Genomic DNA, 24,953 nt, shown 5'->3' with positions numbered 1-24,953 from the left:
GCAGCAACTACATTAGTTATATCTAGCCTTGGGAAAAGGACTGTGCTTGCCCAGAGATGCAGAATTCTGTACTTACTGCAGTGATCAGAACATACCGTGGGAGGAAGATTGAAATGAATATTTGATTACCAAAAGGGGGATTTGTGCAACTGATCAGATGTTCATCAGTCCTGTTTCATTCTCCTAAACCCTAAAGAAAGATACATTTTTAATCTCCCTTGAGGTTATTTTAGGGGCCACAGAATGTGGGCAAATATGATGTGTGCAGCTTCCAGGCCTAGCCATAAAATCTCCTGTATCATTGTCCATGCTCTCTCTTTCCTTTCCTTGGTGAAAATGGAAGAAAGCAGCATAACAAAGATGGAAGGAACTTTTGTCCCAGAGCCACTACTCAGAGTAGTTCCACAAAAAGTTCCCCAAAGTTTTTGGACTGTGATACGAGCAACCAATAAACCTTTATTTTGTGATTGTTTTTTTGGGATTGTGATTTTTTTTTTTTTAATAGCAGCTAGCATAGCTTATGACGACTCAGATATATGTTTTAATGCATTCATTCTACTCTTGTTCTAAAATCTGTTTAGAATATGCTTTGATGGGGAAGAAGGCAGCTAGACCATGATGGGATCAGTGAACACTTAGCAAGGAAGGGATTGCTTATGAAAGAGATCAGAAGGTGCTAAAAGTAGACCATACATTTCTGCTTGGAAGTGACTTTGGTTCTCCATAGGATTCTGTCACACTACACATAGTATTTGTGTGTGTGTCTGTGTACCCACAGTATTTATATACATGAGGAGGTAGGGCAGTAGAGCAGGTGGCTTCCTTTCTCCTTCTCCTTGCAGTGACCCCTTTGTCGTCGTCCTCTTTGCCTACTACCAATCTCTTCTTATTTCACTTTCAAAACTGTGCTCTTTATGACATCCATAGTCCTAAGTACAGTCAGGTTGCTCTGACAAATCAGGCTGGCTGGGCAAGCTCTGCAAGGAAGGGAAGAATTCATAGATAGGGAAAGATCATTCAGGGTCAAGGGTTCCTCTCATTCACAGCTGAATATCAGGGAATTCTTGCAAGAAATGTGCCTTTTTCCCCCTGAAGCATTTACATTTCAAGTGGAACTTCCAGAAGACTTTCACAGTTTCAAGAAAATTTTTTTATTTAAAAATTTTATTTTTGACAGGTAATATATAATACATTCAGATGATTCAAAATAAAAAAAAAATACACACCAAGAAAATTTGTATATATTCTGTATCACCTCCTCCAACCTCCTGTAAGTAAATACTTTTACAAGGCTCTTATATAAAATCAATCTTTAATGACAAAATTTCAGGTGCCAATAGCTGCTGGGAAAATATTTGAAGACCGAGAATGCTCTCTTCAAATTATACACTTTTATAGCGTTATGGCCATTGATTCCAACTATTACAGAATGGTCTTGAAATTGAGAAAGAAACATTGAGAAGTTGTCTCAACCCTGCACCCCACGAAAGACCAACCACTTAATTTCCATACAATCAAATTAAAATAGCTTAAGCTTTTTGTTGCTGAGATAAACATCCAAACATTAACTCATAGCAAATTTTAATTCTGAGTAATTTTAATCATTGTAACAAAGATTTACATATTTATCTTATCCCTTCTCTTCACACATATTTCCTATCCTTCTGCGGGTATCCAAGAACAAACATGCTATAGCGATCATATAGGTAATAATATCACAGCCCTGCTGTGTTTCCCCAGTGTGAATGCAATCAGCTGCACCAGACTTCCTACATTTCTTTCCTATAGATTTTCCTATTACTTTTCTCCAAGGCAACAGCTCTAGAAATTTAACCCCTCTTTTATAGAGAAAAACCAATTTGATTTGAATATAAAACTCTGAATAAATTTAGTCTTAAAGACATATTTGATATTATCTTTTCTTTGAATTTCATTTCTTGTGATAGTTTCATTCAAAATTATAAGTAGTAAAAAACGAAAATGAAGCTCTGGATGTTAAATACTAACCATGTGTTTGGGATGGTTGGAGGGGAAGTCAGGATCTTGGGGCTTTTGGATCTGTACGACAACAGATGTAAAGATCAAAAAGGGAAAATTAGGAGTATGAATGTAGGGAAAATACTTTGAAGTGTAAGTGTTTTTTACCAGAGGAAACCAATTTTCCCAATTTACTCACATAACGCTGGGATGAATAAACCCTCGGCATACATGAGCTGATGCTGAGACACTGGTAAACAGACTAACAGATGGGAGAGCGTGCTGTTAGTTTTCTGCCTTCTCATTCTCTTTTACTATATGAGGAGAATACAAAACAATAAAACGAAACAATGAACAAACAAAAACAAAAACAGGGTTTGGGAGCATTACTTGGGACTACTCAGAATTATGAGTAAAAGGATAAATGGGGCATTTTGAGTAACTGAGGCATACGGTATGTAATCAGCATTTCTAAATCTCTATGCTTGTTCATGTTCTAAGTATATGATGCAAGTACATTTTATGAGATATTATCCTTTCCGTCTGAATAATGACATTTAAATTCATTTACGGTTTGGCCCATATGACTATTGCCCAAAATGTTAGCAATTTTGTTAGTGCCCTTATTTATAATGAGTAATAATAACTATTTGGAGATCTTCAAAGGTTGCCTGACCTAAGAAACCCTAGGGAGTCCCAGGGCAAGAGCATCATGTGGTTTTTAGAGCCCTTTGCTTTTCATTTTTTATTTTTTTAAGATGTTTCAGGATCATCTGTTTCCGCTGGCTTTTCATGAACGGCTGGACAACTTTGCCTCTTCCTTTGGTATATGTGTTCTGATGATCTCAATGAACAACACGTTGGACTCTTGTGAATTTGCTTCCATATGGAACAAGTTAGCAGCTATTTAATTTCTAAAAATGTTTATGAAGTCCACAGCCCATTGTTATTTTTAGAGAGGCTTGTTCAGATCTTTGCCAGACAGTTATTTCAAGACTCCAGAGATTCTTTATGAAACTTCCCCAGAAAACACACCACATTAAAGCTATACCGAGTTACTGTAAAGATTAAAATAAAAGTATTGATTCCTTGGCTTATTCACATTAATTCTCTTCTAATAGGAGTTAGTTTGCATTTGGCCACATGACAAAGATAATTTTTTTAAATGAGAAGATCTGTCTATAAGCTTACTTGGTTTATAATCAATGAGTGAACTGTATTCATAATTGACCAAGCAATGTACATGACAGTTTTAGGAATCTTGCAAGCTCATAGATAACCTTAAGAAAACAAAGGTGATTTAAATTTATCGTTTCTTAGCATGTAAACTGAACCTTAGAGGCAGTATTTCACTTACGTTGTTTCCAGGTTTCCAATATCATGGTCCTTAGGTGATTTAATTTTTCTTCTTGGCCTATTAGCTCAGAGTTGCCCATTCATTCAAGGATTTGGCACTCTTTAGTATTCAGCCTTCATCACTCCTTCCGAACGTTTCTTGGGGTTGAATGTTGAACACTCACAAAAGCTGAGAGGTATTTAAATGTGAAAATGAAGTCTTATAATTAGATTTACTCTTTTTAATCAAGGATGCAAAACACTGTTTCTTGTTCTCAATGAAATTTAGGGGATGAAGGTGAGAAAATGTAAAAGTAAATGCATCTGTTTCTGACTGTTGGAAAATCTGCATCTCTCTTAAATTGTTCTTATTTGATAATGTTCTTCTCATTACATGATGACTTAGAAGTAGCTGTAAGGGAATATGTGAATTACACAAATGCCAGGCTGGTGGCATTAGGGAATTGCTTATCTTTGGGTGGCAACTTAGGGTAAAACAATTGTGGAAAAAGGAAAAGCCCTGAGAAAGGAAGTGGGAAAGGAAAATGATTCATGTAAGGAACTATAATGTGGCTCCTGATAATTTTGGAGTTTTAGGGACTTTAATAATTTTTTATACACAGTGCCTGGTGTGGAAGACATCATCGGCAAAATAGTAAAATGCAAGCTCTTTTTTTTTCTTTTTAAAGCTGGTAAGGATTCAATGAAGATTTTTTTTTCTTAAAACATTAATTTTAAAATAAAATGAATTTGTCAGTCTCAGGAACCAGTCTCTCTAAGATGAAAAATAATTTTGTTTTGATTTATGCATTTAATATTTCACACTGGAAATGTAAAACTACAGCAGTTATTTTATAGTGACTGAGATCAGGAAATATGGAGGTAATTCATTATATTTATTATTTTCCTTTATAAAACTATAAATCAATGTTATTGAAAATTAAATGTATGGTCTACTGTGAGGGCATTTTTGAGGTATAACAGTATTTTCCATAAAGCTTTCTAGGATCTGACAGAAACTTGAATTATTCATAAATGCCTTGGATTTTCCTTCAACCTAATCAAATTAATAAAACAATTTCAATTCCAAAAGCTATTAATGCTCTGTGGAAAAGAGCAAAAAGCATGAATTTATCTTCAGTTTCTTTCAGAATTTTGTATACTTCTGGGTATTACCAAGACCAAAAATGTAGATTAAAAAAAAGGGCAGAGTACTGAGTGTTATCACTATTACTTTGATGTCTAATAACAGTAGTGTGATAATTTTTGTTCTTTCATTGTCACTGTACTTCCAGGGTAGACTATTACTTGTAGTCCCCTGGGGGATCTTTTGAACTCTTTTCTTAAGGAAAAAAGTATAGACAGAGGCATTCTAGTTTTTAAGATTGATTACCATCCTGTATCCAAAATGTCTTGAAGACTCTTGTAAAATGGAATCATAACACGTGATGAGACAAATAGAAACAGCTACATAAAACAAATGTAGAAAGGAACAGAGGTGCTATGTCACTGGGTATAGGAGTTTAGTTGGTCACTGAGCTGAATTGATTTGAAATTTTTTGGCATCTAAGGCAAGAGGGAAATAAGTTGATTACCTAACCTTTGTTGTCTAATCCAAAAGCAAGCATATACATTAGTCTATGGAGAAAAATTTATTTCAGGATGTAAATTCAAAGTGATTTTTTTATGAGGGTCCTTGTATGCGGACTTTAATAATAAAATAAACATTGTTTTCAACTCTAGGTTCATCTTATAAAAACATTGTTCAAGTTGACCCGTCTTGAATCAGTCCTTTTTGAAGGTTGAGGATATGCTATTAAGCCATTACTCAATGAAGGCATTCCTAAGGGGGCTCAGATAATAAAGTGTAAGTATTCTACTTGTTGCGGATCGGGCTTAATACAGGCATAGATCTGGGGGAAGCTAGAAAAGGAAGTGCTTCAAATCCCCTGGGCAGTCTCTCTCAAATTTCAGATGCTTTAAGCAGGCCTTTAATAAGTGCTGGATCACAGTCAATTTCAGGATACAATTCTGAACCAGAAACCCATAGGCAGGAGTGAGGCACAACTGTTCTGTTATGAAAGTCCAGCTTACATTCTCACCCACTCAGAAAGCACCGCGTGCTTTAGCAAAGTCATGGGCAGCTACAATGCTTGAAGATAGGGCCAATGTGTTTTTCAGATCTTCCTATTTGCCTCGATGTTGTAACCATGGAGCATGATGGATTAGAATTAGCTAGAAAATGTTCATTCCACCTGTGGAAAGTCCAGTTTCTAAGCAGTCTTACATTTTGATAACCTTGCCAGCAAGAGTTAGCTGCAAAATACACAAAACATACCTAAATCTGTTGAATGGTTTTATTTGAAAATGTCTTTAAAATGTTAGAGGATGCCTACCAGATGTTACCAATTTTGATGTAAATGAGACCAAGTGGCCCCTTTTGATTTTTATGAACTGATGAGTCCACTGCTTAAGGCCTTTGCTTGTCTTATCAACAGAGAAAATTCAACTGTTTGGCTAACATAAAGAAGGACGTTTGGCATCTTGATTGCTATAGCAGGAGAGAATACGGTTTATTCCTTGAAGAGCTCTACCATATTGTGCAGGTAAAAAAAATAAAAGCAGTGAGGCTAGGATGCAGCACTCTTGTAGAGTCATGTCAGATTAGACAACTGCTTGCTATGATGCCCGTATGTCCACTCATACATGCAGAGTCTAATGGTCATACCAAGTTTGGACTGTTTGTCTCACAGGCTGAAGACAGAGAGGTGAGCTAAGTGGAGGGGGTTAGTCAAGATATTGGAAGTTGAATAATGGTGCTAGAAATCAGTCTGTGGCTTAGAGCTTAAAGGGCATTGCTTAACAGATAAAGCTGCTGAAATCAAGAAAGCAAAGAGTATTCATTCATAAAAGTTGGCTACTCTGAAAGACCTCTAATTTTACAGGGAACAAACAGGGTAAGAATGAAGTGGAAATAGCTTTGGGGAAAAGAATGGGGTCTTTTAAAGTCATGAAAGTGATTTATCTAAGACTTTATCTTGAATACTGTTATTGGCTTCCATCAATTACATAAAATATGGAGACAGCTGTGTGAATTTAAATGGAGATTTATGCTCTATTAATTCTTTGTCAAAAGTCAAATCATAAATGACCATTTCTCGGGGTGCCTGAGTGGCTCAGTCGGTTAAGCGTCCGACTTTGATTTAGGTCATGATCTCGTGGCTCCTGAGTTCAAGCCCCACATAGGGCTCTCTGCTGTCAGCATAGAGTCCACTTTGGATCCTCTGTCTCCTTCTCTCTTCTCCTCCCCAGCTTGTTCTATTTAAAAATAAATAAATAAATAAATAACCATTTCTCTAAAGTTTCATTGTTTTTCCCCATGCCTGAATCCAAAACTTCTTCTTGAAAACTTATACTATGCATCTTAATGAAATACTCATGAATAAATTTTCAATATGCTATATGATACATCTTATATATATATATATTATATACAGTTACATACTCTGAAAAATTTTTTGAATATGGAAATAAAAGGAGGAAAGTGAAGAAAAAGAAGTGTGTTAGTTTCCTGGGGCTGCCATAATGAAGTACCACAAAGTAGGTGGCTTTAAACAATAGAAATTTGTTCTTTCACAGTTCTGGAAGCTAAAATCTGAAATCGAGGTGATGGTAGGACTATTCTCTCTACAGTTGCTAGGGGAAGATCCTACCTTGCCTCTTCTCACTCTTTGGAGGTCCTGGTGTTCCTTGGTTTGTGGCCACGTAACTCCAATCTCTGCCTTAGTCTTCACATGGTCATCTTCCTTGTGTCTCTCTCTCCTCTTCTTATAAAAATAGCAGTGATATTAGATTAAGGGCCAAACCTACTCCAGTAACACCTCATCTTAACCTGACTAATTACATCAGCAATCATTCTATTTCCAGAGAGGTCACATACTTAGGGACTGAGGGATAGGACTTCCACATACCTTTTTGCAGGACATAATTCAATCCACAACAAGGGTTATTCTGTTTTGTTTGTTTGGTGAGGGTGTCAGTCTTTATAGAATCAGGAGTCTTATAAAACCAGACCTTTGCTTTCCCAGTTAAAATAAAAGGCCAAGCCTGGGTTTACTTCTCTATTACCTGTGACTTGAGCAGGAAAAGATAGAGGTTTGTTGAAGAATTGGTGAAATCACCCTTCTATCTTTACTTCACTGTGCTGTAATCTCCATATTCTCATCCACCCAGTTATGGGGTCCCACTCAGCAGTAATGATTTTGAAAATCAAAGTGTGTTTAAGGAAAAAGGAACCAATTTCAGCAGAGGTCAGAATGCTAATTTGAAGAATAAAAATAAAATAAATAATGATATTAATTGATCATTAATGCTGATGTCCCTCAGATAGCCCAGAGGATGCCATTTATGGTATGAAGTTACAAAGAATCCATTTCACCAGCTATTTTCATCAAAGTTTCAAACATTTATCTCCACAGAAAGAGCCCATGGGAAAACAATTTTCTGATCTAAATTTTCTTTCTTTCCGTGGAAGGAGATGTGGATTCACTACTCATTAGTTTAATGACCTTGGGTAAATAAGTCCATTAATCTTTGAATTTTTTCTGCATTTGTAAAACAAGAATAGTAGTAACTTAACTATTAATTTAATAGGGCATTTAAATATAAAAGCCATTTATACACTGTAATGTTATATATACAAATGTAAGAATTTATTTTTGGACAATGTCTTCATGGAGCCTTTAAGAGGCACTATGACATAGCAGTTATGAGAACAGGACCTGAGTAAGGCCATTGGGATAGAATTTCAGTTCTATGATCTACTAAGGTGTGATCTTAATCTCTCATTGCCTCTGTTTACTTGTCTGTAAAATGAGGATGATGGTATTTATTTCCCAGGTTGTTAAGAAGATCATATAAATTAATAAAATAAATGTGAAGCAACTTTGATAGAGCTTGTCATGTAGTAAACACTCAATAAATGTAAACTGAGGATGATGATTACCATAAACTCTGGCATTCAGGTCTCCCCAGTGAGTGCTTGGAACATATACTATTTAGAAGACAATGAAATTGGTTCCAGAAATACAGGATGTTAGTTTATATATGCAACATCGCATAGCTACATGCACGCGTGTACGCAGGCGCGTGCACATCCACATCCACACACACACACACACACACAGAGTCTATATAGGTAGCTATGGAGTTTGGAGGTTTGCAGGTGGTGAGGAGTGGAGAATGGAACCTGAAAAAGTTCACACAGGATTGGATAAAGATGAGGGTGTAGTGGCGACCTAAGGAGAGTAAAAAAGTATTGAAAACAGTCACTGTGGTAAGTGATTAAGAAATTAAAGAACAAATAAAAGACTGCTTTAAAGAATTACAGGAATATTATGGGCCAGCCAAGACTGATCTCATGGTACTCCAGATATAGTACCAATCATTTTTGTGGGTGTTAGCACTGCCTTTTGGCTTAGCTTAACTGGAAGAGTACAATGGGAGAAGGAATAACCTTCCCATGGTGATTGTGAGCCTAAGGCTTTCAGCTTTAGAAGCAATAGATTTTTTTTTTAATGTTTTAATTTATTTTGAAGGAGAGAGAGCAAGCATAGTGAGGGAGGGGCAAAGAGAGAGAGAGAGGCAGAGATAAGCCCAAGCATAGAGCCTGACTCGGGGCTCCATCTCAAAAACTGTGAGATCATGACCTAAGTGGATGTCAAGAGTCAGACGCTTAACCGACTGATCCAGCCAGGCACCCCTAAAACAATAGATGTTTTAGTTGAAACTGTCAAAAATTTTTTTTTGCTTTTTACTTTGAATCTCACACTTGATTTGTGAATCTTGTTGAGCTTAAGGGTTAATCATTTAATTAATGAGAAATGTGAAATGATTTAAACAGACATGTGTCAGGTAGGTCATTTTCTCTTGTAAGTGGGACATAAACCAGTTGACACCAGATTATGCAGGGGCTTCTGGGTGGCTCAGTTGGTTAAACAGCAACCTTTGGCTCAGGTCATGATCTCACAGTTTGTGGGTCTGAGCCCCACATCAGGCTCTCTGCTGTCTGCATGGAGCCTGTTGGAAATACTCTGTCCCCCTTTCTCTCTGCCCCTCCCCCACTTGTTGTCTCTCTCTCTCTCTCTCTCTCTCTCTCTCTCACTCTCTCTCTTTCTCTCTCTCTCAAAAAGAAACAAATAAAAATTTACTTAAAAAAAGAAAAGAAAAAAAAGAAACCAGTTTATGCAAGGGGAAATGACCTAATTTAGTACCCAAATAATGCCAATGGTTTCTCTCCATCTCTTAACCTTTGCTTCTTCTCTGCTGCCTTCGTTCTCAGTTTAGGCAGTGCCCAAAGGGCTGCATGGATTTCGTAGTCTTCGTCATTTCAGGATAAATCCAGCGGAAAAAGAGCTTTATCAGACAAATCTCAATTGCCCTGATTTAGCAGTTTTGGTCACATCTTATATTTGAACCTACGGCTGTGACCAGGAATGGAGGACATGCTGAGTGCCTCACCGTGGGTTAGAGACTGAGATGGAAGGAAGGGTGGAATCCCAAATGAAATTTAGGATTGTTGAAGAGAGGAGGCTGGATGTTTGCGAAGCAAGTACTGAATACCCACTGAAGGCCAATGCATCTTAAACCGTTGCCCAAAATACCCTTGATATAACTAGGAGTTGAACTAATTATAAGAAAACTGTGTAGAATGGAAGCATATATTTTATTTGGGTTAAGTATAAGGAGATGATGTACCTTGAGTTATTATTTTTTTTAATGTTTTTTTTTCTAAATTTATTTTTGAGACAGAGACAGAGCATGAGCAGGAGAGCTAGGGTAGAGAGAGAGGGAGACACAGAATCTGAAGCAGGCTCCAGGCTCCGAGCTGTCAGCACAATGCCTGACACGGGGCGCGAACTCATGGATTGTGAGATCATGACCTGAGCTGGAGTCCGACGCCCAACCCACTGAGCCACCCAGGCGACCCACCTTGAGTTATTACAAATAAAACTCTTTGTTAATTTCAGGCATCTAAGCTAGTGCTTTAGGTTGTTTAGATGAGGTAGTGAGTGGGGCTGTGACCATCTTTATTCTTTTTCATTGAAAAATTTGGATTCAAGCTAGTCACAGAATTGAAAGGCTAATTTAGATGAATGCTTCTTGTCTAAAAAGCAACTAAAGTTTGTTGTTATTTTCTTTTTATTAAAATTCTTTTTAAGTTTATTTATTTATTTATTTATTTATTTATTTAATTTATTTTGAAAGAGAGAGTGTGCAAGTGGGGAAGGAGCAGAAAGACAGAGGGAGAGAGAAAATCCCAAGCAGGCTCTGCACTGTCACCACAGAGCCCGATGTGGGGCTTGAACCTACAAACTGTGAGATCACGACCTGAGCCAAAGCCAGACACTCAACCGACTCAGCCACCTAGGCACCCCAGTTGTTCTTTTCATTTTAATATGATAGATAGAAATGTTTAAAATCCATTTTTCAAGTGGTTTAAACATTAAAACTGGCTTTGATTTTTTAACATATTTTTCATCCTTAAATTTATGTTATAGTGTTAATGCAACAGGAAGCAGATATTTATATTGAATTAAAAATTGGGCTTGACAGCTAAAAAGGAATAACTATGATTTAAATCAAAACAAAAGCTGTAGACATACACTTTGTGACTACAATCTTTATAGAGACTCACTTTAGTGACTAAAGATTTTATAAACTGTAATCTTAAAAAGTGACTACAATTACATTTACATAAAATATAATGAACACAAAGAAAGAGTGTATAGCGCTGAATTTCCCACAGTATTCTAAAAACAAAGGGGATTTACTAAATTACTTTTCTTTAGAGAAAAAGTAACCTTAATGTAAAAATATTAGCTGGAAAAATGTTACAAAACCCTTAAAATTAGGCCAATGTAACTGGTTTTCCTAGTTCTTCCCTGCAAGGGAAAAACACCAGCAATATATTAAAATATATTTGAAGAAATCACAAAGCTAGATATTACATTGATCTATGAGGTGCTTCCAGCAAAAATATGTCCAAAAACACCATGGGAATCATCTATTAATACAATAGTTTATTTTGTGTTCTACAAATCTAAATGTTCCACTGTATTTTGATATGTTTATTTATATGAATTATAATCACTTTAGGACATTTGAAAAGTTATATGGTTTAAGGATTTTAAAGATGGAGAGATGTATTTGACTTTTATCAGAAATATTGTTACAGATTATTTCAAACTGGGGTGTAGGTATTTATAAAACTCCCTGAGAGAAATAAATGTGCTTCTTACATGACATCTGAGGTAGATGCTGTGTTGCTTAGTGTTCAGGAATAATACCTGTGAGGATGCCGGTACAATGCCTTTATTACTTAATTATTGGCCAACCCACTAACACTCACTGGCAAACTATCCTGTATTGTACTATGCTTGGTGTCTGCATGAGGACAACAGTCTGGTTCAAGGCTGACCAGACTGTGGTGGGTGGTATTTTCCTAGCAGAGCTGGTTTGGCCCAGCTAGTTACTCCAGCAATAATATATTGTGGGAATCAATTTGTTCTCTCACACTGAGGGCAACTTTCCAGCCAATACACTTGATTGTTCTTGTGTGAATAGTGCCAAGTATTAGAAGGGGAGAACTGACAAAACTTTATGTGAAACCAGCTCCTGCCTATTTCTGCTGGACACACCCAGTACAGAATGCTGTTTGTTAAGTTATCCAGTGTCTGGGACAGAGGGAAATGCAAACAATAAGATCAGTACTGCCATAAAAGTTGTTAAAATATTGAATCACTTCTGTACCAGTTGGTAAGTAAATAGCCACTGTCCTGAGTAGCCTTCCTCACCAACAACCCCTGGCCATCTTCTCCTAGACCGAAGACCCCTACCCAGACCTCTCCATGATATAGCCACTCGAGGCGATTACTCAAGGCCACTCTGCTCTGCCACTGCTCTAATGCTGTGGACAGTATCTATTCTGATTGCCCGGTGTCTGTGCGCTTCTGGTTCTTCACTATATTGAACATCATCTTGACAAAGAGCTAGTGAAATATCACTTTAGCATATCAGGTGAAGACCAAAAAGATCCTCATGCTTCTTTAAGGACTGTCTTGGTATTAAACATGATGTAGTTTGTCCTTCCTCATTCTTCCTGCTTCCACTTTTGGAACTAGCTCTGTTTATAATTCTTCTTAGGACTTAAAGCAATTGCTCTCAAGTTCCATGGTGGAGCATTTCTGCTAATGAGCATATGCCGGAAATGTGTGGGTAGGATAACAACCCACCTACTTTTAAGCTTATTTTAGAAGATATGATCATTAGAAAATGAAAATTAATTAATGAGAAAATTAAGGCAAATGCCAAATATCATGGATTAGAGATTTCTATATTTCCTTTTTTTCTTTTACCTAGAATCTTTTAAAAACCTAAATTATGTTGTATGTCTGTTGGTTTAAAACCCTCTAGTGGCTTCTCATTACTCTGAGAATAAAATCCTCATTCCTTATTATGACCTACAGGCTCTCTCTGATTTGGCTAGGCTCTTTCTCTCTGATCTGATCTCATATGGTTCCTCCCCATTCTCACTCTGCATGTGGCACACAGGCCTTACAAAGATATGCTAAGCTGATCCCTTGCCTCAGGGCTTTTGCACTTGTTGTTCCCTCTGTTCCAAATATCTTTCGTATGATACTACCATTCAGTTCTCATCTCCTTAGAGAATTATTTCCTGATTGTCCTATATGATACTGTCCTCCTTTCAGGCACTCTTTGGCTTATCCACAGTTCTAATCACCAACAGAAATAATTCCATTATCTGTTTATGGTCTGTCTCCCTCCTCCAGAATGTGAGTTATGTGAGTACAGGAACTTCTTCTGGCTCAGTACCATATGAGTACCATAGCTCAGTACCTAAAAGAATAAGAAGCAGCGTTGTGTGGAAGAAGCAATATACAGCAGTGGTTAATATGCAGTCTCTGGAGCTGGAACACTTGGGTTGTGAACTCAGTTCTACCACCAAATTGCTTCATGACTTTAGGAAACAACAACATCCATGTTGTAGTGTTGTTGTGAAAATTAAATGAGCTAGTAAGTTAAAAAATTCACTTAGAACAGAGTCTGGAATGTAATGAACACTATATAAATATTTGATAGTTTTATTTTCAATGTTTTCATTATACTACAAGCTCCATAAGGGCTGGATTTTCCTGTTTTGTATATTGACCAGTCCTTAGCACTTAAAATGATATATGGCTCATTGTCGGCACTCAAAAACTAATGTTGAGAAAATTGTTAAAAGTATCTTTTTTTAAAAAAATTATGTTAACCATAGGAATTAGAGAGTAAGCTTCTCTAATTTTCTTCACCATTTTCTCCACATCTTTAAGCACAAAATGCCATGGTTAAATATTAGGTTTACTTATGCCTGGAATTTCCCAGTTCTGGTCACTAAAGTCTGTGTAAATAGTTCCAATTTGTTAATTAATGACTAACTCCTTCTTCCCTGCTGAACTGGACCTTAGACATTCTTCTCTAACTAGTGTTTCAGGACGATGATGCCAATCAAGAGTAAGCATGTATAGCAAAACCCTTACTATCCTAAGGTACACAGAATGTATGCGTTGTAAGAATGATACACGGTGTACATTTCTATTCTACATTCTTCTGAAAGACTTACCTGTTTCTGCTTCCTATTGGCCACTCAGAATGATGGAGATGAGAGAAATATGGAATTATATTCCTGATTTCTTCCCATGACACCACGGCACTTCGTTTTATTTTTCAGGGGTTGAGGTATGTTCAGATCACAGATAAGAGGACTATGAGAAATTATTAAATCTCACTGCTTAAATAAATGTTCTTCACCTGACTAATAGCAGCAGCAGAAGTGTGAATTTGAATTCACTCTACACTCCTTAGGTGTTAAGATTGCCTAAATATGAAAATTAAGTAGCACTGCTTTCTCTCACTTAAAAAAAAATTAAATAAAACAAAATAAATTATGTATATACGGAAAATTTCAGAGACACAATTAAGGTTATGGAAAACATTCACAGAAGAAAGCTACTACTATTTGAAAATCTTAATTTTCTTTACAATTTAGTGAGATTTCATTTGTAATAGTGAAGTTGCATTCACATTTATTTTTCGCTTTCTGACCCAGGTAGCATTTAAATTGGTTGGCTGGAGCCTGGCATTAATGAGATCATAGTCAGGGGCTCAGTTCCCTGTCTTCTTGTCAGAATTAGTTAGATCAACACAAGAGAAGGCTGTTCTGTGATCACTGACTCTACCATGATTGTGGTTATTTGTCCCATGTGTGTGGCCATTTGTTTACAAAGTAGGGGCTTCGTTCTTGCATTCAATTCAACAATATTTACTGAACTTTTAATACTATTCCCTCAATTCTAAGATACCACTGCTGAAAAGGTGCACTATTACTTTAATATTAGGAATAAAAGATACCTTAATTCATTAAGTAAAGCCATGGATTATAATATATAGAAATTTAAAATATGAGAAAATGTATTTGTTTTACGATTTGGAAAATATGGCTTTGAGTATAACCCCTTGCCATTACTAGAAAACAACACAGAAGTGTATATTTTGTATTTTTGATGGTTACATCTTTAATTTAATGCCTTTATATTAGATCTAAAACTTGTTTTCTGAGATTAAACTTCTTGACCTATATACTGAGATACAAATATATCTATGTATGTTACTTAAAAAATATATTATATCTCTATATCACTATACAATATATTATATATAATATGGATATATTAATAATTATAACATCGTATATTAAACATGTTTATATAACTACTTATAAAATATGTAACCATATATTATAAATTTATAGATATATTTTATATATAACTAAAAATATACAGTTATATATAAATATATATTCATACATACAAACGTATGCATAAATATGCAAATATAGAAAAATCTATTTGTGTTATTATTTATTCATATCATTTGTGCATTCATTCAGCAATATCTATGGAGCATCAAGTACTAAGTGTGGTAAAATATTAAGAAATAAGATAAGGTCCCGGTGTTTATGAAATAGTAGGGAGAAACATTAAATCTAAAATTAAAATAAAAGATAGTAATAAGACCACAAAATGTAAAACAGGACAATCTATTAACAAGTGTCTGGGAAGAGAAGCAGTCTACTTTGGAGCTGGTTAAGGAAACCTCTGGGAAAGTTACAGTTGGGCTCAGATCCTAAAGATGAGATGCAGCAAACAGCATGAAACCATGGGGCAGAATGTTTCAGGCAGAGAACAGAGCAGGGATTCCAAGGTGGAAAGGAAACCGGTATATCTGAACAACAACTACAATAACAACTAAACTCAAAGAGTCTGGAGCTAGAGAGCCATGAGAAGATGATATGATATGAACTCAGGATGGTAGGAAGGGTAGAGTTGATAGAGTGGCTTATAAGCTATGGAAAAGAGCTTTTATTTTATTCTGTGATCAGTGGGGAGCATTGAAGGGATAAACAGAATCACAGTATGTTTTGTTTTGTATTAAAAAAAATATTGATAGTTATGTCGGTCCTTAAGGGGGCAGGAATGGAGGTGGGAAGATCAGTTTAGAGGTTATTGTATGATAGAATAGTAGCTTGACAAGGGTGACAGCAGTGATGATAGGTAGCACTGGACAGATTCAGGCTGTTTTGGAGACAGGTGCCAGAACTTACTTATGGCTTGTTTCTGGAGTGGGAAAAAAAGAACCAAATACAGTCTGACTTAACCAACAAGGTGAGTTGATACTACTTTCTGAGATTGGGAAAGAATAGCTTTTTTTGGCAGTAGGGAGAAGTCAAGTCTCCTGTTTTGACCATGATAGTCTTGAGAAAAGCCTATGACACCTTTAAATAGAGATCCCATTAGTCACGGAAACAACATAAAGTCAACTGGTAACATAAAATTGCTAGTTTTATGTCACTTTTGAAAATGTGAGATATTTAAATTGAAGAAACTGAGGTTATTGAGACTCAGAAGTTGATCCTGGAAAACCATAATGTCTGAACTCTGAATTCTTATCTTTAATAATAGTTCAATGAAGAATACTGTTCTGTATTGATGGGGCATTATACAGTAAGACATACCTTAAAGACATATTTTAAGAAATGTTTGTAACATAGTTGTAGGAAATTACAGAGGAAACGATTTCTTTCTGTAATAATGGCATTTGAGCTACTGTCTGCAGACCAAAGGGTATTCCAAGCACTGAATCCAACTAAAGAATGATGGGGAAAAAAATAATAGATTCTACTCTGGCAAATATTCGCAGGAGTACATGATGCACAAGAAGTTCTTTCTAAAACATGTTAGATTATGGTGCAGACAGAATATCCCATATTCTTTGGAATTCTTGCAGGTGTATTATATTTTGTTACCGTAAAAATAGCTTTAGACTTATTTAGAATAATGAACCACAAGGCTCAGTAACCTGGTCTTGTTTATAATATCAAAAGTATGTGGTATTCAAATGTATGCAACTGGGGATACCAAAGCTTTTATTTTTATAGTGCTGTAAATGTACAGCAGACTTTATAATAGATTGAACTGTGTGCCCCAAACCAAAAAAGAAGCCAATCATTATAATTTGGGTTCCACGGGAAGCTGACTCTGCAATGGCGATGTGTGTGCATCTGGTTTATTGGGACTGGTCTTGGGAGTGACAATTTTGATGGGAAGAGTGAAACTGGAATGCGTAGCGGGAGAAGTTGAACTGCAATGCAGTTGTAACAGAGCCCTCAGCCAAACTCATGTGGACTTCCCAAGCTGGGATGACTCTTTTGAGATATCTTGGGTTGAAGCAAGGAGCCCAGCTTTTGTTAACTGCTCATTGACTAGCGATTTAGTGTGGCTGTAACCTTGGAGGAAGCAGCTCCCCACAGCTGAGGGGAATTCCTGAGGAGGGACTTAACTGAGGGCTATCATCAGACAATACAAGCAGCAGATGGGAAATCAGTGCCTCAGTTGTGAAAGGGGATGCCAGAGTTCACCTTTGGTACTACTTGGATCCATTTGCCTTGCATAATAGGTACACCCTATCTAGGAATGTCTCCTCTAGGATTCTAGTTGATCTCTTTTCCTGGAGAAACTTACTACAGTAAGACTTGCAAGATAAACCATAGCCACCACCACAGCCTCAGGGCTGCAGCTTGCTATCATCTCCCTCCTTTACTACCCCTTCTAGATTTATTTTAGCCTCAACAGGCACCTCAGCTAATCTAGGTGGTTTATCTGGTGGGATGACTTAGACCTTAAGTCTAGAATGGTCACCACACCCTTCTCGGGTCAGAACTGGTATACCATTTCCAAATAAATGTCTCCTTGAGGAAAGTGGTTCCTTTCCTTACTTGCTGGTCCCTTGCTTCAAGGGGCCCAGAGTGCCTGCGCAGTGACTTAAAATATGGTGTGAATCTTGCTATCTCCATTCATGGAAGAATTCTATTTCAATCAATTCTAGGCAAGATGAACAGCTGCCAGCAACAGAGACCAACACTGAACTCCTGATATGGCACAGTCCCTTAGGGAAACCAAACATTTTTCCATGGCAAGGCTATTATTACATTGGATCTCTGTCATCTTGGAATTAACTATATTATACTGTTTCAGGACAGAAGGGGTCCATTGTAAATTGACTCACCACCATGTGATGTTTTATTTCTGTAAGGGAGGATGCCATAGTGGGGGCTTGGTTTTGTTCTTATTAATGGCAGATTGTCCATTTGGAAGCAGAGTAACTACATAAGCCTTAGTGAGTGGGGAGTCCATGCTGTTTGGACCATCATAGCCCCCATTCCACCTGTGTGGCTACTCTACAAATACCCATGCAAATATTGTTCTGACATTGGGGTGGCTGACAACATAAGCTGTGTAATAGCCTCTACTCAATCACCTTGTCTACTTTGTTCATTAGTACCTCTTGTAAGATGGGTGATCTCCAGTGGCATTAGCACATGATAAAAAGATCTTTAGACTTTGTGCCCACTCTTCTCTCCACATAACTCTTTGCCTCATTGTCCTTATCTTTCCATCTTTGTCCTTCCAGGCTCCTGACCAACCAGCCAAGCCATGTGCTACTTTGGGTAATACACTTGCTTCAGGCCACTTCATTTTTCACACAAAGTGGATGCTAGTTGCACCACCTGAAACTCCACTGGGGGAATTTCCTTAATGATGTTTTTCAGGGCCACTCTGAAAGTGAAGTGGCAGACCATTTTTGGCTTGCATCTGCATACTAAGCTAAACCAACATGATATTCTTCTTCATGAGCTGGTCCTAAGGGGACACCCTACTTTCCAAGCAGTCACAGGTGTGAGATGAGGGAGAGATGCTGTAATAGTGCTAGATGCCCTCTAAGGAGGTATGGAAAGTAGGGTTGGGCAGAGGGAGAAGTTGAACTGCTGATTCAGTTGCAAGGGAGCCTTCATTAGACTCCATAGGGATCTGGAAAGCTAGTAGGGCTCATTAAATACATATTGAATCTCAAATTGAAGCCAGAGGTTAGACCTTTGTATTCCTGTGTGGATCAGTCACTGGATGTGGACTGCCTCTATGGAGAGAAAGTAAACCTTGAATAAGGCACTTCCCTTCAATTTAGGGGAATTCCTGGAGTGGAGCTAAGCTGTGAGTCCTTCAAGCAATACTTCAGAGAGCAGGAGGAGTAAGCACCCAATTCTTGAAGTGGGAGATCTTGGTGACACACCAAAAATCAATTATATCAACCCTAAACCAGCAAATTTTCCAAGGATAATTTGTAGCATCTGAACAAATAAGATAAATACTGGACCAGCTGAAGCCAAAATAATATACAAGCAACACTTTGAATTTGGGGGACTATTGGGCATCTCAGTCCTCTCAGTAATTAGAGCTTACACCGGTAAATGAGGAGAACTAAAAGGCAGAAAAGGAGGATCAGAGTATTGGGGTCAGAGTGAAATGTGTTATCTATGTCCATCTGAAGTCTGAGCCACCTCCCCTCATTTTCAAACTCAGTGAAAAGCACTGAGAGAGGCACCCCCATATATGCAGTCACAGGAGACAAAAACCTGGCTGCCATCTTTGACTCTTTTCTCACCTCCACATTAGTTCAATCATCACACCCTGTGGATAGGCACACTGTGGTTTCTCTCGAACTCACCCACTCCTCTTTACATATATTGCTTTAGTTCAGGCTCTAACCAATTTTACCTGGATCATAAAGATAGTTTGTTTCCCTGTGTTGAACCTCACAGCTTCCCTGGGCTTTCTAAAATACATTGTACTACTTTAGCTAGAATGAGTTTTCTAGAAGGTAAATCTGATGATGCTATGTCCCTGTTTAAAATTCACAAATGACTACTTCTTACTGACCTCATAAATCCCAGTTCCTTAAATGGAATATAAAGCTTTTCCTGACCTAGTCTCTGCCTGCCCCATTGAATCCTCACTCATTACTTGTTCCCTGCCTTGTTCCCTTTTGTTTTAGCTTTATAAACTTGGGTTTCACTCACACTTACTATTCTCTGTGCCCACTGGGCTTTTTCTTGGCTATTGCCTTTGCCTGGAACTCTCCCTTAGAAGTCAGAACAGTGGTTCCCCAAAGACATCTTCCTGGTAGTTCCTGCAACCTATGAATATGTTACCTTAAATGGTAAAAGGGACTTTGCAGTTGTGATTAAGTCAAGAATTGTGAGATGCAAAGAGTAGCCTGGATCACCCAAATGGGACCAATGCAATCACTGGTTCCTTATAGTAAGGAGGGTCAGAGTCAGGGAGGTTAAGATGTTGAAAGAATCAGAAGTCAGAGTGAGGTTATTGACAAGAAGGGGTCTGTGGACCAAGGAATGTTGTGGCCTCTAGAAGCAAAAAACAGATTTCCTCTTAGAACCCCCAGAAGCAACGCAGCTCTGCTGATGCCTTGAGTTTAGCCTAGGAAGACTCAGTTCAGATTTCTGACCTCCAGATTGTAGAATAATAAATTTCTGTTGTTTTAACCCACTGAATTTGTTGTAATTTTATACAGCAGCAGAAGGAAACTAATACACCTCCCCTGTGGTTAAATTATATTAATTATTTAAGACTCAGCTGAAGCAGTAATTCTGGTATAAGAGATTCTCCCCTATGTTTCAAAAGCTACCACAACATTCCTTCCACTCTTTGTAGTTATCTATTGCCCCTCTCCCAAGCTCCCCTTTTCAACCTCTTACACCTACTTAAGAGCTTTAATTGCATCTGATGATCTTTTGGTCCCAGGAAGCAAACTGCTGAGCACATGGGCACAGTGAGGTTGTAATGTGTCTCCTACCACTGTCATTTTGTTCCCAGGTTTCCCTCTAGGCTTTGATGCCAACAATGCCTCCTGGCTGTAGGCCACCTTGTTTTCTGTTTTGAGGGCTCATGCTTGTTTGGGATTTGTGTAAAAGGAGAGGAGAGTCAGCTCAGATGAGCTTAGAAAGTCCCAGGCAGAGAGACAGGTCCTTTTGTGGAGGGTTCATGGGGATGCACAGGAGGCTGCTGAACGGAAGTCTTCACTTCACTGCATCACAAAGAATATTCCACATGACTCTTTCTCCCAGTTTTTGTGCTGTGCTCCTGGAATCCTGAGAGGTGGCCTTTAAGTTTCCATGAGGCCCCTGGCACTGGCCAAAGCAGTTCTCTACAGTTCATGGTGACCTCTTCCTTTCTGGGGGCTCCAGGCTTGTCCTGCCTCAACCTCCATCCTGCATGTTTCTCCATTCCTCTATTCTTTCACCTGTTCTATTTTTATGGCTTGAACCTATTTGCTTCCCTCAGGCCTTCTCTTCTGAGCCTCTAGAGACTATTTTAGAAATTAAAAACAAATATCCAAAATTGACTTCTCCTCAAGGCTATGTGCTTGCCTCTGGCTGACTAGGGGGAAAGTCACAGGAGTTCAGAAGAAAAACACAATGTTCCAAAAAAATATAACTTGCTACATTCCAGTTTCATTATAAATAAATATTTGTGAAAGGAATGAGTAGTGAGAGGGAATGTAAGAGAGTATCAAGGTTTTGGTTGGGGAAGTATTTTTCAACTCTAGGTTTTCTTCTGGATTCCACCTGTGGTCCTTATGCCACTGGTTAATAACCACTGTTTTAGAAAGCCTTCAGGCTGAACATTTTGGCTAGAAATTGTATAACTTGGAAGATGCTGTCAAACCTTCACCAGAGTGAAGAAGGCTCTGGTTTCTAGGTAATCAGATGAGAGAAGATATAGCATAGGTAATCCAACCATCTACCTCTTCTATATTCTCTTTCATGGGTCACGTTTTTCCATATGATGGGAAAGAGGATGGTTTTTGTCTTGGTTTTTCTGTCTTCCTCAGCACCAAGAGCCCTCTCTGTCACTTCCCTTTCCTCTAGGCCAAGACTTCCTTTGCTGTGGTTACCCCCTTGAACCCTAAATCGGGTCTCATGGTAACTGGATGACGACATGCTCTTTGCCAAGAGAGCCTGGCTGTGGAAAGGCCACATGTCTCATACCTTCATATTCCACACCGCCGCCATACTAGGAGTAGAGGTGACTAATGTTAATATGGACTGAGTTAACTAAAGGCAGTAACAACACAGCACGGGAAGTGTGAAGCTGCTGTATATATAGTTCCCATAGTCCCTCAAGGAGGTCATTTTATATCAACATTTGTGATCTTACTTTCTTCAGGCCTTTTGGTGAAACCGAGGGCATATTTTTATGTCCATCCAGAGTCACTCCACTAGCTTTCAGGGAATACCTACCCTGTATTTGTAAGGTTTGGTCTGATCTCAGAGTCCATCTTCCTCCTTCCACCCCCTTCCCTTCTGTAAGGCAGAGATCCATTCCCATGACTTTGAAATGACAGCCCATCAAGACTTCATTACATTCTTAATCTGGGGCCCCCCGTGTCCCAATCTGTCTCTGGGGAAGCAAGGGGGAAAATTCAGTCCTCCAGCTACATTTGTCTCATCTGTAGATGGCAGAAAATCCATGGTCATTGCCAAACCTCTGTTTAATGGTTTTTAGTGGGTGATAGCTGAAGTTTTCAAAGGATTTCTCATCATTACACTGGAGGGAAGAAGGTGAAAAGTAGAACACAAAAACTGTGTTTTATACTGGTGAAATCTTTATCCTGAGTTGGGAGGGAGGGGTCTTTCTTTCTATTGCTCAGGTGGGGCACTTTTATTCTGACAGTTGTCTAGCTTTGTTCCCACAGTGAATTTCTCTTGCTGTCTTTAAAGATGATAAGATTAGATGTAGAGTGACCCTCTCACCTCCTTTCCTTTCCCTTTCCCTACTGCTCAGAAGCTTGGTATTTCACCTAGTAATGTGTCCCTGGTGAGGAAAAGTCACAGTTTTATTGATTAAAATCTTAGTATAACATCCATAATTGGAGTTTTGCTGTAATTTGGTGCCAGGTTGCCTCACCATTTTCTCTAGGGACTATATATCAAATGCTATTTTTCACGCTCCTGTTTGCTGATAAGGGCTTGATAAAACCACTAGTTTGACCTGATATTAGATTTCCGGAGATGAAAGCACTGGTACAGATTGCCAAGTGTCCTTAAATACACTGACAAACCATTCCAATATTTTAAAAATGACTCAGGGAAAAAAAAATCTTTAGGCTATCGTGTGTGTTTATGTTTTCATTCCCTGCCTTCAGCATGTATTTTTATCCATTGCAAACAATTTTCAATCAATAATTAAAATTGGTAAACAGATCTACAGGGGGAAAATCTTTCAGTTTGAGTTTAATAGATTGCCTCTCAAAGTCACTCCCTGACACAGCAAGTTGCTGAGGGAGTTTGTGCCAGTAAATAGGCAAGAATGGGGTTGATTAAAAAGTGAAACAACACAAAACCTGACATCCTGTTGTGAGTTTAAAAATAAAGTGAAATGACTATTAACAACCCACGTTGATTTCTGTCAAACTATCTTTACCTGTGCAGTAAAACAAAGGAGTAACACAGGGCTTCTTGTCAGAGTAACTTGGGGCTTTATGGGAATTGGTGATTTTTTTACCCTCAGACTTCTGTCTTTTTGTTTTGTTAGGATGTTTCTCCTGTGGAGACTCGTGAGACACCTATTAGTAGTCTGGAGCCTACAGGTAGTATGTGAGTTGCCGCAGGAGGAGAAATGGGATGTCTTTCGGCTTTCCTTTCGTGTAGATTTGTTGCATGTTTACCAAGGTGAAAGGATTAGTGCCCTGGAGATCATTTGCTTTCATAAGCTTTAAACTAGAGCAGCAAAAGTTTCATGCCTTGATTCTCTTCCAACAACTCTTTCTCTCAGCAAGGCATAGAGGAGCAAGCTGAGACCTACAGATTGCCAGCAGACTTTTCCAACAAAATTGCCCTGTCTCAATCAGTTAGACTGGGTGGGAAGGGAGAGCCTCCGCCAGTTTTCTCCCATCTCATCCACCATGTGGAGAGACGCCCGAAGCATTCCACAGGGCTTTATAATCAAGATGAAATTCTCCAGATTTCCAAGTCTCAGTAATACCCAAACCCCAGACCATATGTATGGATAATTCACGTACTTGCTAACCTTTGCGTTTTGCATATAACCTCCCTGTCAAACATTGGTTTTCTAGAGATTCATATAGATAGAATTAAAAGTTAAGAAGCAAACTGAAGCTAAGCACTATTTGCGTTGAATGTAAAAAAAAAAAAAGTTGGTATAGAAACTAAAATTTTTGTACTCTAGCAATTTATAGCAGGTGCTTTCCCATATGACTGGCATCTAAAAGGTAATGATTTCAAATGTTGGTTTTGAAACAGAATATAACAGAAGCTAGAATGACAGCTGCAAAACAAACAATAACCCCAAAGCTGGATTGCAACAAATTCAAAACCAGGTAAATGCGAGCAGGCCCTATTCCTGGATTACTTTACTTAAGAAATACAATAAGGAAAGAAAAGCAAAAAGAGAGAAATTAATTTATACTCTTCAGTGACCCGTCCCACCTCTCCCCCTCGAACATAGGGTGTGGCAGCAGGAGTGATGATGCCCTTTTACAGATGTATTTATGTGGTAATGGACATCACACTCCTTTCTACAACACAGTGATCTAATTCCCAAATGAACTGATTAAATGGCCAGCTCCATTTTGAGCACTGGAAACAAAGAAACTGTAGGAAAAAGTAAAATAAATTTCCACTGTGAATTCCTCTAAGTGCTAACTAACCTCCCATTGGGGTCTGATTAAAGTTAACTTACATACACATATAAATCACACTACTTACCCTGAAAAATTTTAAAGTATATCGGTACCTAGTTGTCTAATAGTTGTCTCTTCTCCCTGTTTCTCAACTCCTTCACCATTTACAGCTCAATCCACTTTCAGCTGGCTTTTATGTCCATGTCCAATGAACTGGTTTTCTCTAAGGTCATTAATAACCTTACTGTCAAAAAATCCAGGGGATGTATTTCACTCCTCATTTCACTTAACTTCTGGTTGCATTTAGCACTGCTGGTCACTTCCACTTTCTAAATACTGTATTCTATAGGTTTTCTTCCTGCCCCACTAAGCTGTCTTAGCTTCCTTGGCTGGCTCCCCAGGCAAAGAAGATGGAAAATGAGCCAAATGGTTCATTTCTCCTGGACAACTTCCCTAGCTCACCT

At 38.1% G+C, this 24,953-nt stretch overlaps 1 long non-coding RNA gene across 2 annotated transcripts; it reads right to left on the bottom strand.

The window, feature by feature from the left end:
• Window positions 1–677: 677 nt before the first annotated feature.
• LOC122231531 lies at window positions 678–24,923 on the bottom strand. Of its 2 annotated transcripts, XR_006208786.1 has the most exons (5): window positions 24,575–24,923; window positions 7,026–7,136; window positions 3,335–3,502; window positions 2,177–2,291; window positions 678–977 (listed from the first exon to the last, which is right to left on the bottom strand). It is a non-coding gene; the product is annotated as an uncharacterized LOC122231531 (long non-coding RNA). The 2 variants fall into 2 exon arrangements; XR_006208779.1 differs by lacking the exon at window positions 678–977 and having other exon boundaries at window positions 1,995–2,291.
• Between the last annotated feature and the right edge of the window lie 30 nt (window positions 24,924–24,953).

Source organism: Panthera tigris, chromosome A1 (genome assembly GCF_018350195.1).
Source record: "Panthera tigris isolate Pti1 chromosome A1, P.tigris_Pti1_mat1.1, whole genome shotgun sequence".
NCBI lineage: Eukaryota > Metazoa > Chordata > Mammalia > Carnivora > Felidae > Panthera > Panthera tigris.
The sequence above is the reverse complement of the archived record's forward strand: the minus strand, read 5'-3'. Positions and strand labels throughout refer to the sequence as shown.